The sequence below is a fragment of the Coregonus clupeaformis genome, unplaced genomic scaffold (assembly GCF_020615455.1).
Source record: "Coregonus clupeaformis isolate EN_2021a unplaced genomic scaffold, ASM2061545v1 scaf1005, whole genome shotgun sequence".
In the NCBI taxonomy this organism is placed as follows: Eukaryota; Metazoa; Chordata; class Actinopteri; order Salmoniformes; family Salmonidae; genus Coregonus; species Coregonus clupeaformis.
In genome coordinates this window covers 90,904-105,086 of record NW_025534459.1, presented here as the reverse complement: position 1 = coordinate 105,086, position 14,183 = coordinate 90,904, and the positions used below count along the sequence as shown (strand labels likewise).

Below are 14,183 nucleotides of genomic sequence, written 5' to 3'. Positions count from 1 at the left end.
ATAATGACTGAGATGGTTATACCTGTGATAAAACAATCCAATAATTCAATATTACAAACTGGGTAGTTTGGTTCCTGGATGTTGATTGGCTGAAAGCTGTGGTATATGAGATTTTTGCCGCGTTCACGTGCTGGTCGGAACTCGGAAATGTCCGACTTGCTAACTGGTTGAATGCTGCACATGTATAACTACAACCAGTTAGCAAGTCGGAAATGTCAGTTTCTTAGTTCCGACTAGCATGTGAACGCGGCATATAAACCGGGTAGTCTGGGTCCTGGATAATGATTGGTTGAAAGCTGTGGTATGTCAGACAATATACCAAGTGTATGAGTTGTTTACTGTTCTAATTATGTTGGTAACCAGTTTATAATAGCAATAAGGCACCTTGGGGGTTTGTGGTAAATGGCCAATATACCACGGCTAAGGACTGTATCTTTGCTCTGTGCCTAAAAACAGCCCTCATGCTGCGTTTGTAACCAAGTTGGAATTTAACACATACGACTGGGAAAAATCCACTTGACCGGCCCTCCAACTGGTCATTACTAGTGGGAAACTGGTCCATCATCCTGAGCTCCCACTTCTCCCACATGATGACCTCTAACGTCACCTACTAAGGAAATGACCTCTATAACAGCATTTTCAACAGTTAAATGCAAAACAAAACAATTCATGAAAAGCTATCTAGTAATATGGTTTTTTAACTATAATTTGTTTACAAGCATGATATATGTACTTTTAGTTTATGGTTTAAGCAGCTTGTTGGCTATTAGCCAATCACCGTTTCTAAACGAGTTTAAGGCACGTGAATGCATCCACTGGTAAATTCCCACCTCCCACTTAGTTATGAATGCATCATCAGCTGTGGTATATTGGCCACATACCGCACACCTTCGGGCCTTATTGCTTAAATAATATACTGTACATGCCTTAGACAAAAACATTACTATGCCTAATATATGAGTCAATGAACTCACAAATTCATGCAGATTATTTTTGTTAAACCAATCAATACTTGCATTGTGTAATGCTATTTGACCTTTACTTTGTCAGAAAATTGGGTATTGTTGTGACAAGAATGACCTGTTGTGCAAGAAACTAATAAAAACGAATAGATAAAGGGGGCGATTTATTTTGTCAAAGCCATAGAGACGGTCGGGTGACGTGTTATGAGTTGAACGTTATCCCCGACCAACCAATGGGCTGTGATAGCCTGCTGACACTTTCACTTTTGTTGGGATTTAATTTGTTTGTTGAAATACAATAATTTAACCTTTGGATGGAAATTGGTGTCTCAATATCAGATAACTTGTTTGTTGAAATACAAGAATTTAACCTTTGGACAGAAACTGTTGGTGTTTCAATATCAGATACCCAGAGTATAGATATTCTACTCAAAGAAGCGGTGAGTGTGACTAACTGACAGTGGAGTTATCAGCTGTTAAGTCACGATAGGCCGTATCTCTGTGGTTTTACTAAAAAGAACAGAACAAGGAGTAAAGTTGCTATGAAACAGGGCTGATTAAGGACATCAATTTGAGGACATCTACCAGAGACAGAACTACGCCTGGCAATTCAGCGCCTAGGGGTTGGGACCAACCCGCGCGCCAACGAACAGGCGGCAAGTCTAAACCACGCCCAGCCTCTGCTCTGACAGGCCTGTTCAGAAACAGGAACTATCTCTGTCAAGGGTATTTAAGGAAGAACATGTGAGACAGCCGCCAGTTCTCTGATCTCCCTGCGTGGTGCATCAGTGAGCCCGTATACGAACCCTCATACTTATCATTTACACATTTGCATTTAATAAACTTAGCTTGATTTGCAATAACTACAATGATGTCTTTCATTCCAATACCAGATTTGAATTGACGCACTCTTACAATTGGTGACCCCGACTGTGATCTGGTAGCGGAACTTCGCTGGGATTCGTCCAGCCCATTGGACATCGCTGTCGTCGGACGGTGTGTTTCACAAAGAGACCGGTCTTCTATAAAAGGTTAGCAGATACCTATTGTTATACAACTGAAATCTGCATATTGGCATTATCCAAATTATTTTGTGAAACACCTGTTTGATGTAAGTGAATTCTATTTAATACATTAAAATTAACTAAATTAATTATACTAATTGACAAATGCAAATTGGTTGATAAATATGTGGGTTAAAGCCATGGCCTAATTATATATGGTTGTAGCCTGTATAATTAATGCTTTTTACCGTGTATGGTTGTAGCCAGCACGAGAGAAAAAAGGGTTGAAGCCCTGTAGTTTTTAGAAGTTACCGTGTGTGGTTGGAGCCAACACGAGAGAAATAACTGTTTATGTATGTGATTAAGTTTAACTCACAAGGGTTGGAGCCCTGTGGTTATATAGACGATCAAAATTAGTTTACATATGGTTGGAGCCTATATAAACTGAATTGGAAATTATATGTGGTTGTAGCCAGTATAATACGCTGTCTATTGGGACTACCCAATAAGCGTGCAAGATAATTAGGAATAATAACTGTGTTCATGTATTGTATGTGTTGAATGTTATTACTGTATAGAATTGTGATAAGTGACTAAAATTATGACAACAAGATAAAATTATCCTAGTAAATAGTAATATAAAAATTAACATATATCCTACAGACAAAACGAACGATTACATAGTCTAGTGGCGTGAATTTAATTACGCATAACAAACATTAATAAGAATGGCAGAAACAACATTGAAATTTTTAAAATCAACCTTAGAAGTTAATGGGGGAAAGGATGGTAAGGAGTGGAAAAGAAGAGGAGAATAATTGTACAAAAAATGGCTGACTGATGGTTCGATACATGCAAGGGACGGTATCCCTATGCAGGGGGAACCAAAAGCAATATTAGAAGCAATGAGAAGAACCACACGAAAAACAGAAGAGGACTGGAAAAGTGGAGGAGAATCCAGGAGTGGGAAGACCAAAGACGCAATGGAGAAAGCCCGAATAAAAGAGAGAATCGGACTGGCGATGCTTGAAAAACTGAAGAAAATGTCAGATGAAAGAGGCTGTTCACGACTATATCCCGCACTTCCCACGGCTCCACCACCTTATGAGATGCCCCTAAAAACAATGGCACCCGTGATCGATGTTGCTGGAAAAATCAGCTATCAACACCGAACAGATAAAGGAGAGAAAGGGGTGTGGGTGAATCGTAGAGATAGAAGGGAGGAAGTAAGTGCTCTATTGGAAGCAGTAGCTAATCTGAATAAAGGAGTGGCGGAATTGAGCCGACTGAAGGGAAGTGGGAGCGGAAGGTAAGAAGAAAGGTGAAGAAGAGAGAGAAAGTACCAATGAAGAGAGAAGAGAAGAAGAATGGGGAGGCTTGTCTACTATAAGCAGAGGAGACAGAGGAGAAGAGAACTGGAGAGAGCGAAAGTGTGGCTTTTGGAGCCAGAAAAGACTGGCAGTTGGCTGGGAACGCATGTGGGTATCTGACGAGAGAATGATCTAAACTTGCTCACCGAACGCAGACGTGCGTCATGGGTGAGAAAGTAGAGAATATTTACATTTGCATTTTTGGTAATTTGGCAGACGCTCTTGTCCAGAGCGATTTATGGGAGCAATTGGGGTTGAGTGCCTTGCTCGAGGGCACATCGGCAGATTTTTCGCCTGGTCGGCTCGGGGATTGTAACCGGCGACCTCTCGGTTGTTGGCGCGGCGCTATTGGTCACTAAACTGCCAGCCGCCCCATATGAGTTTAAGATTGTGGCGTTGTTGGATAATATGATGGCGGAATAAACTGACCATAAGTAATGTTGTTTTAGACGTAATGTATAATATAGTACAAAGCAAATAGATGGTTAAATTGAACTAATTATCATGGAAGAGCTAACGTAGTACAGTGAGGACAGGAACAATATAAGGGGAGACAGATTTTCCTAGGGGATTGAGTAAATAATTGATAATGGATCATTTGAGATGAGATCACATGTAGCAGAGTTATGGTAATCAATTAAATAATCATTGTATACTTGAGGAATTTTGAGTGGTTTAATGAATTAGATATGAGGAATTAGAATGATACAAACAATTATTGATGGGTTAAGACTGGGGATATCATGTTTTGTGTGTATCACCATCTCTAGATTATAACCAGGAGAAAGAGATTAGCTCATCTCAGTTAGGCAGTATTTAGGTCATAAAAATGAGCTATCAAATTGAGTGAGGCCTGGCTATTTGTGATTGTTGTTTTTTCAAATTGGGTTAAAATGGGTTCACAGAGCCAGAGGCTGTACAGAGAAAGGACGAGCCCCCATGTTGCCCTAGTGAAAGAACATTCAGAGGAATGGTTATAACTAGGTAAATGGATAAAACAGGGAAGAGAAAAAAACATTACTGACTGGCAGAATACACCAAATGGGGATCAGTATGGCCACTCCACTGGGAGATATAGAAGAAAGTTGAATTGGAGAGCAAAAACCCAGCCCAGAGTCCACCTGGAGATAAGTTTTAACGGATGACAGGAAGAGATTTTCTTAACTCAGGAACAGGAGGCTGAGTTAGCAGCAATTCCGTTCAAATTATGGTCACAAGGACAGCAGATGTAGGACTAATTAAGGGGGTAGCTCCAGTACAAGTGATTCCTCGATTCGATAATAGACCATACCAAAAGCAATATACTATGAAACCAGAAGCAATAAAAGGGATAATAATAATAATAATGGTATGCCATTTAGCAGACGCTTTTATCCAAGGCGACTTGCAGTCATGTGTGCATGCATTTTTGTGTATGGGTGGTCCCGGGGATCGAGCCCACTACCCTGGCGTTACAAGCGCCGTGCTCTACCAGCTGAGCTACAGAGGACCACCTGAGCTACAGGGATAACACCTACATTTGAGCATTTACTTAAGGGAGGGGTGATAATTCCTGTAGATAAGGTACAATGAAACTCTCCAGTATTTCCTGTTAGAAAGGAGGCACCTAGCGCCGACTGGAGGATGGACATGGACTTGCAGGGGGTTAATAGAAATATCATTCCCAGAGTTCCATGTGTACCAGAGAACTCCTATTTTACAGTGATAGATTTAGCTAATGCTTTCTTTAGTATCCCAGTTCATCCGGATAGTCAGGGGTGGTTTGGCTTTACTTTTCAGGGAAGGAAATGGACTTAGGTTAGGATGCCTCAAGGCTACTCGGAAAGTCTTACAATCTTAGCCCAGGTTATAACTAGGAATTTGGGAAAGTTTGAACCTAGGGAAGGAAGCAAATGTTAGTTTATGTAGATTATATTCTATTGGCTAATCCCACTCAGGAGGGATGTAAGAAGGATACAATCCAATTGTTAACCTTCCTGGCAGAACAGGGACACAAAGTGAGCAAAAAGAAACTTCAACTTTGGCAGAGCGAGGTCATTTACCTAGGACACACTATAACACAGGAGGGGCGAATGTTAAACTCATCCAGGAAAACTGCTATATTTGAAGCGCCTAAACCGTTAAAACAAAAAACTAATGATGAGCTTTTTGGTAATGATAAACTCCTGTAAAAGCTTGGGTACTCCATTATGTACTGCATACGGGTAAATTAAGTGATCTTATCTATGGGAAGGCAATGGCAGCCCATGGTAAAGTAATTTGGAACTCTAAGGAAGCATACATACATCAGGGATGTTATCCAAATGGTAGAGAGTAACGAGGGATATGACATTGGTAGTGATTTACAGATGATGAGGTTTTTTGGTGGGCTATTAGATATAACTGGGTTAATCATGAACATAGAGGTTTTTATTCTTTGTTGCTAGACAGAAGACTTAGGTGAACTAGAAATAGACTTGTCATGTCCAACAATTAGTCTTCAGGTCAAGCCCGGGAGAGCCTGGGTAGAACAGAGTTTGAACTAAACATAAGTGTTTTTACAAGATAAGAGATTGATTGATTGGATTACTAATTGATTCTGAACTGGATGAAAGTTGAATTTAGCTGCCATAAAAGACAAAGGAAGTGGGAGGAGCAATAAAGAAGCAAAAGACAATCTCAAAAATGATAGGCATGGCAATTGGATGATAAATTACATAAGGATGGTTTAGAAAGGTGGTAATATTGACACATGGGCAAATCATGTGTCAAAAAGGGGGAGTGATAGGATTAAATAATAATGATAGGATTAAATAAAAATAAAAAAACAACAATAGAAATTGAGAGCTCAACATGTATGTGTGAAGATAGTTTATTAACCACACCCGTATGTCAGAGGTTTTGTGCCCCACAGGTGAACTAAAGGAGAAGGTGACCCACTCTATCTCACCAGGGGACTGGGTGTGGATCCAGTCCGGAAGCAGGCCTGTTGGGAAGGGCCCTATCAAGTCCTATTAGATCCACCTGGGTGCATGTCACACACTGCAAAAAGGTAAACCCAGTTACACCTGATGAACAAACACAGAGTTAGGAGAAAGAACCGATCACCACTAGGGCTTGGGGGTTGGCTCCTTAACGAAGATTCCCTTACCCTGTCTGATCATCCCTGTGTGAGTTCGGTAGAAGGTGAAGCAATGGGTTGGCGTCTGACATGTTCTCAGGGCGAGGGTGGGGATTCACAGGTCTCCTGACGGTAGGTAGCTGTCTGATTGTGGGGGCCATATTCCTAACACACACGGACCCTCCTGTTTCAGCCAGAAGTGGTAGTTAACCTAACACAAGTTTAAAAGGCATAGGAGACAGCTAGACGTAGGGAAAGGGGAAATACTAGGGACCTTAGGGAAGGACATCACCAATCTCCATACACAGTTTAGGGACAGGTGTAGTATTGCGAAAGTAGGGAATTATCAGAAATGGCAGTGCGACCCATATAAGGGTAGGTACTGTCTGAAAGTCTGAATTATGCTAAAACAGATTACAGACCTGACAAGTGAGATATCTTCTTCAACTGGGGCACCCTATAGAGTAAATCTCTCTGAGGGAGGTAGTGAGACAGTGCAAACTATAGACCTGAAGGAAGTAGTACAGATGGAGACGGAGTAAATAGATTTTAACCTGTGGTTGGAATGAATTCAGTATACGGTCTAAAGAGGACTGTTATGCCTGTAGGACAGCCAAACCAAGGTTAACAACTACTCCGTTCCCCTTGACAGGCTTTAACTCTGTGTCAGGTTTATCCTCCATGCAAGCCACCTGGGAATGTGGTGGAAGAGTCTTATGGTAACTTGCACTATCTGTATCCCCCGATAACAAAGTCATCCCAACCTGGGTTGCCTCAGTTTGAAATCACAGGGGATTCTAATTGTTTTTCTAGGACTAGTAAGATAGGATACAGGGTAGGGCCTCTTAGCTCCTGCTCCCACACAGAGAATGTCACAACTAAAAGAGACCATGACTAATCTCTCCTCTTTGTTGCAGCCAGAGGATTTTAGGATCCAAAACCAGGCCCGTGCTGACATCTGATGGATGTGTGGTGATAACTGATTGTGAACTCACCTACATACGCAAACAATCAAACGTGTCAGAGACTGGTGAGTTGTCACGTAGAAAGTAGGACCTCCTCCCGGGATCCTTTGATGAAAGGATATATATTGATGGGATCCACAATCAGATCACAGCTGGGTTTGAATCAAGTATTTTCTGGTGGTCAACAATTAATAAAAACGTAGATTGGATAAATTATAAAGATTTATAAACCACACTCGTGATGCAATAAAGGGATTAGCTGAGCAGACAGCGGTAACTAGCTTAATGACATAGCAGAATAGAATAGCTTTAGATATGCTTTTGGCTGAGCGGGACGGGGTTTGTGTTCTGTTTGGATATATGTGCTGTACTTTCATCTCCAACAACATAGCACCGGACGGGCCCGTGACCAAAGCGCTTGAGTGACCATCACCACGCTGGCGAACGAACTGGTTGAGAACTCTGGTATTGATAACTCCATAAATGGGGGTATCAAGCCACTCACTGAGGGTAAACACAGACAAGAAAGACGTGTGGTATCACAGGACACATTGTGCTAAAGATATAACTCCGGGGAGAACTCTAGATCAGGTACAACAAGACTTAGCAGCAGAAGGGGAGTGATGCTGGTACTGTGGTTAGTAGTGGGGTTGAGCCTAGGGGAAGCAGTGTTCACAGCCCCCACCCAGTACCATAACATAGTCATTACCTTACAGGAAGGGGAATCTCAAGTGGTGTCCCTGGAACCATGTAAAATTTGGTCATGGAGAAATAGGGCTAGTGGAACTGGGGACATAGGTTGCATTTACAATCAGAAGGATAACTGCAACAAACTATATCCATATGTATTGCAAAGGGACATTTATCTGTGTGAAGGGAAATGGTGTCCATACTGGGATTATGTGGTCACAAATGTTGGCACATTTTGGGAATGGAGAAGGGGTTATCCATATGCATTAAAAAGACGCTTCTAAAGCGGGGAAGGTTTTCAATAATAAAGGGTGTGCAGAGACCCAGAGGGGGTGCTTGTAAAGGCGATGAAATTCTGCTAACCATCCAAGACATTAAACTTACAGATGCAGGGGTGTACACCCTAGCAGCAGTGCGATCCGGACCAGACACCATGGGGGTGTTCACCCTTGCAGTTACGCCTAAACCTGCGAGGAGGGACAAACAGACCCAGTTGAACGGCACCACCACTCCAGAACCGACTCAGACTCGGCCCACTAGGGAATCAGATCCTGTACAGGTAATTAATGTTGGGGATATAACGGACAGCGATCAGCTGGGAACAGAGACTGGCTATGGAGGGAATGATAATACCTGGTTGGCATACATGAGGTATACTGCTAGGACATTGGGAAGACAGGATTGTGTTGTTTGTGGTCATGCGAGACCTGGGTTGGCAACCCACCCATTCGCCTTAGGAGAAGGGGAAGGATGGCAGTGCATATTAGAAGAGTTCTATCACTCAGCGCCAAACACAACCCTTTGCAAGACCTTAAGTTTAATTTTCCCCGAGGTTCCCCCACAGAAAGCACCGGCAGGTGTTAAAGCTTATGGGGGTAATTACAGTTGTATCACGGGGACAGGTGCGGGAAATAATAATGGTAGGCTGCCACCTGGGGACTGTGTAGTAAACATAACTATGAACAGCACGTGGCCTGTAGAAGGCAAGAACCAGACAAAGGGAGTAGCTGATGTCTGGTGGATCTGTGGCCCTAATAGAAGGCTGACTCCAATCCTAGAAGGGGATTGGAAGGGCACATGTGCACTGGCAAGTTTAATTGTACCTCTGACCATTATTGATGTTTCCTCAGACCAGCTTTTGGGTATTTCTCAAAAAACTCCCGACAGGGAGTCGAGAAGATTAAGGCGTAGTGCTCCATGGTCAGCAGGAGAGGATATTGGCACCAATATACTGGGTGTGCCCGTGGGAGTGCCATTACAATTCCAGGCACTTAACAGGAATGATGGCTTATGGCACTTATTGCCTATTATAGGTCCTGCTATTGATGCTGCCAAACAACGGTCTTGAATAAATTACATTTACTATAATCAACAGCGTTTTGTTAACTACACCCGCATCACCCTGACTGGAATGTCAGAACAACTAGAAGCCACTTCCAGGGTTGCCAGACAGAACAGGTTAGCGCTTGATATGATGCTTGCCAACCAGGGAGGAGTATGTATAATGTTTGGGGAACAATGCTGTACGTTTATTCCTAACAATACTAGTCCTGATGGAAGCATCACGAAGGCCCTGGTTGGCCTGGACAAACTGTCAGCTGAAATGACAGGTATGGCTGGTGTAGGGAGTGGTGGGCTGTTCTCCTGGATGGGTGGCTGGTTCGGTGAGTATACATCTATGGTGGTTACTGGATTCCTGACTCTAATACTTGTGTTTTTACGGTTAATGTGCTGTTCTGCTTGTATCGTCCCTTGCCTCAGGAAGTCAGTAGTAGACGTCGTGCAGGCTTCGGGCATGATGCCATTGCTACAGGCCCACGAAGAAGAGTCTGCTGCTGACCCTGAGACCAAGCTGAACGATCCATGGTTTGCCTAAAAATATATATCACTGTTTGGCTGATACAATGTAAACATTTTTATATTTATTCCACTGTAATTGTTGTTCCTCCTGATGTGAAGGTAAAGGATTCCTGGGTGGCTGGTAGCCAACTCAGTACATGTTAGGTGTAGGGGAGGACTTGATGGTTTTCTACTACTTACAGATTTTTAATTGAATTGGTGTGTTATATTTTTTCCTCATTTTTGTGATGATTTTTGGTATGTGACACCTTTGGGGGTGTCAAAAGGGGGACTCTAAAAGTTCCCACTTTTTTTAAAGCTTGCTAATCACACCTAGCAGGTGTGATAAGGGGGATTGTTGGGATTTAATTTGTTTGTTGAAATACAAGAATTTAACCTTTGGATGGAAATTGGTGTCTCAATATCAGATAACTTGTTTGTTGAAATACAAGAATTTAACCTTTGGACAGAAACTGTTGGTGTTTCAATATCAGATACCCAGAGTATAGATATTCTACTCAAAGAAGCGGTGAGTGTGACTAACTGACAGTGGAGTTATCAGCTGTTAAGTCACGATAGGCCGTATCTCTGTGGTTTTACTAAAAAGAACAGAACAAGGAGTAAAGTTGCTATGAAACAGGGCTGATTAAGAACATCAATTTGAGGACATCTACCAGAGACAGAACTACGCCTGGCAATTCAGCGCCTAGGGGTTGGGACCAACCCGCGCGCCAACGAACAGGCGGCAAGTCTAAACCACGCCCAGCCTCTGCTCTGACAGGCCTGTTCAGAAACAGGAACTATCTCTGTCAAGGGTATTTAAGGAAGAACATGTGAGACAGCCGCCAGTTCTCTGATCTCCCTGCGTGGTGCATCAGTGAGCCCGTATACGAACCCTCATACTTATCATTTATACATTTGCATTTAATAAACTTAGCTTGATTTGCAATAACTACAATGATGTCTTTCATTCCAATACCAGATTTGAATTGACGCACTCTTACACTTTCTGATTACTAGAAATCAGGAGGACGTTTCTGAAAGTACAGACACAGACGACCTTCTCGTCAAACCTGATTGTGACTAGTTATTATCTGTGTTGGTTGACGTCGTGACAGTATTATGCGGTAAGTAGACTACGAACGCGTAATCTTAATTTGTGTATATTTTTCATGGGCAGCCGATTGTGCATGGGCGCTAGATCTGCACTATCGTCTGTCTAGGCTTGGTATGCATTTAGCCAAGGTGTATCAGGCAGGGGAACGATCACACTGAGTAAAGAAAGTGCATGTTGTGGAGGATACTATATAGAGAGAGGGAGGCTCTGACAGTGAGGAACTGGTCTGCATCAGTACAGGTCACTCTCAGGGCCAGAAATGGTTTGTGCAGCTAAAACAGAATAATAAAAGACAATAATGCCCGTTTGACACAGGGGCAACATGTTAAGAGTAGGAGAATGAAAGAGAGAATATCACCAAATACCCCACTACAGGCAAGCAACACACAGCTGAAACTGTACTCAGGAGAGTTAATTTTGTCAATGGGGCGATATCACACAGACTGTGTCATTAAGGGGGTGAAGCACAAGCTACTCTTTGAAGTTGTGGAGTCAGACCAAAACCCACTACTCTCTGGTTGTACTTGTGAGCGCTTAGGAGTCATGACTGTCACAATTCCAGGGGAGCTAAACAAAGTGGAGCAGTGCCCCAAAGAGGCATTGAGCGCATATTCTGACGTTTTCAATGATGCAGTGGAGTCTGTGCCAGATGTCCACTTACAGTCTGGTCTCATAGACTAGACGTAACATAGTAAATGTATATCCGAGACACTCAAATTAGTAACATCAACACTGGAGTTGACAAACGCCCTCCAGGTCCCAAGAACTCTGCAATTGCAAGCCAACCTAAACAGGTTGGCATAAAGGCTCCATCTATGACTGTTTTCTTCTAGGCATTATGTTGATGTTTAATAACTAATAGAGTTACCTCATAACTCATAGACATTATGATGAATGAAACATAACAGTCTGCTTATCGCAATTATGTTGGACTTTTGAAATGAATATTTTCCCCCCAACAATTAACACAGTATTTTCTATTATCTTTTAAAAGGGAACTAAACTTTCCTTTCTGTTGCAGCAGGACTATCCAAAAAGTAAGTTCTGATATAAATGTAACATTAATATAATATGTTGCACAATAAATAGGTGTCCTAGGGCCTTTTGAAACGGTTATCTACTGTCAAGCAGGGTGTTTTTTACATTTACATTTTTAGTCATTTAGCAGACGCTCTTATCCAGAGCGACTTACAGTTAGTGAATACATATTTTTTTTTATACTGGCCCCCCATGGGAATCAAACCCACAACCCTGGCGTTGCAAACGCCATGCTCTATCAACTGAGCTACATCCCTGCCGGCCATTCCCTCCCCTACCCTGGACGACGCTGGGCCAATTGTGCGCCGCCCATGAGTCTCCCGGTCGCGGCCAGCTGCGACAGAGCCTGGATTCGAACCAGGATCTCTAGTGGCACAGTTAGCACTGCGATGCAGTGCCTTAGACCACTGCGCCACTCAGGAGACTTCAAGGTTCCCTTCAAGGTAATCAATATCCATGAAACCATGTTAAAAGTGGTTATCATGGAGTAGACTGAGGGTTCATCCACTGAAGTGAATACTTGTGGGTTGATCAGAGTGATCGGGGCTTAAAGATCTGACAAACCTTTCTAGTTTACCTCAGACATTTCCTGTATCTCTATAGGGTCGAGGATGGACAAATTCTTCACTGTTGTGACTGGGAATACTCTGGGGTCTCATGAGGAATTAATTAATCGTCTCACTGCCAAAATGAACTTAACTAAAGTGACATCACTAGAGGAGAGTGATGTCATCTTGGCTTTCTGTTCCATTGTCTCTTGGTCTGGGACTGATATTGAAGCAGCACTGAAGCAGATTCCAGGTAATCATTATCCATGAAGAACTTTTTCAAAACATTAATGTATGTTTTACGTGATTATTGTTATTTTTATCCCCTCTCTCGCCAGCTGGTAAACCTGTCATTCTGGTAGTGCTGCATCACACCTTCGATCCAGACTACAGTGTACCTGACAGTAGCAGACTAGTGACCAGAGATGATGTAATACTCACAGTGGACTGTCTGTTCCATGAGAGCAAAGGACTACTGGAGTGTCCACGCAATGAAGCAGCAGTCAAAGACATTTTGAAGAAGCTTGACATACATCCTGAGGTATTGTATCATTTAATCATCATTTTAAATGTTTTAATTCAGTACTGTATCACCCTGTAGATTTTTCTCAGACTAAAAATGACGCACAAGTCAATAGGGCTCATGAGAGGCAAACTGTACAGCCAATGGTAGTTTGCTTTACCTTTGTTATATTCTACATTCACTCTACACTTGTATGTTTATTAGTAATATGAACATGATATTTTTTTATGTTATAAACTAGAAATCAAATATTTTGGTTGCTCTAAAATGATATCTAATTCTTTCCAAAGGAAGTTGACATGCAGTATGTTAATCTCTTCTCAGGAGACAAGCTGTTGTTACAAGTTCCTCAACATCTGCTGCTGCTGTTTTCTACCCGCCAGCGTATGTATAATTAGAAAGTCATATTTTTCATGTTATGAACTAGAAATCAAATATTTTGGTTGCTCTAAACAGATATCTAATTATTTCCAAATTAAGTTAAGATTCAGTATGTTAATCTCTTCTCAGGAGACAAGCTGTTGTGACATTATCTGCTGTGGTTTTCGAACCTCCAGAGTTTGTCCTACAGAGGACCAGAAGACTCCCCTTATAAGATAAAGAAGTGTGTAAACAGTATTGCATAAATACTGCTATTGCATAAATACTGATATTGATTCTGATACTTTCCATGTTTCACTGAGCACCATACACAATGTGTGGTCCTTTTTTAATGCATCCAATGACTATAACTGAAATAAATTGCAGAAAGTACATTTTCTGATGATTATTACATTTTGTGATTTATTGTTTTCATTATTAGGGGAAATGGACACATGAACCTCAATCATCTGAAATTAGGCCACTATAACATGTAGTGGTATATGCTCTTTCCAAGCCGTGTACCTGTATATTTACTTTGTGTAGGCCTAGGCTACAACATCAAACATAAACCAAAAATGTGTGCTTAAACAAACATGATATAGGAGTCTGATTCTAAGATCAATGATACTTAGTACAATCAATAGATTGATAATGACTGAGATGG

At 41.9% G+C, this 14,183-nt stretch overlaps 1 long non-coding RNA gene across 1 annotated transcript; it reads left to right on the top strand.

The window, feature by feature from the left end:
* Positions 1-12,824: 12,824 nt before the first annotated feature.
* On the top strand, positions 12,825-13,879 carry LOC121548904. The gene is made up of 4 exons (XR_005996715.1): positions 12,825-12,886; positions 12,972-13,174; positions 13,481-13,540; positions 13,667-13,879. It is a non-coding gene; the product is annotated as an uncharacterized LOC121548904 (long non-coding RNA).
* The last annotated feature ends 304 nt before the right edge of the window (positions 13,880-14,183 follow it).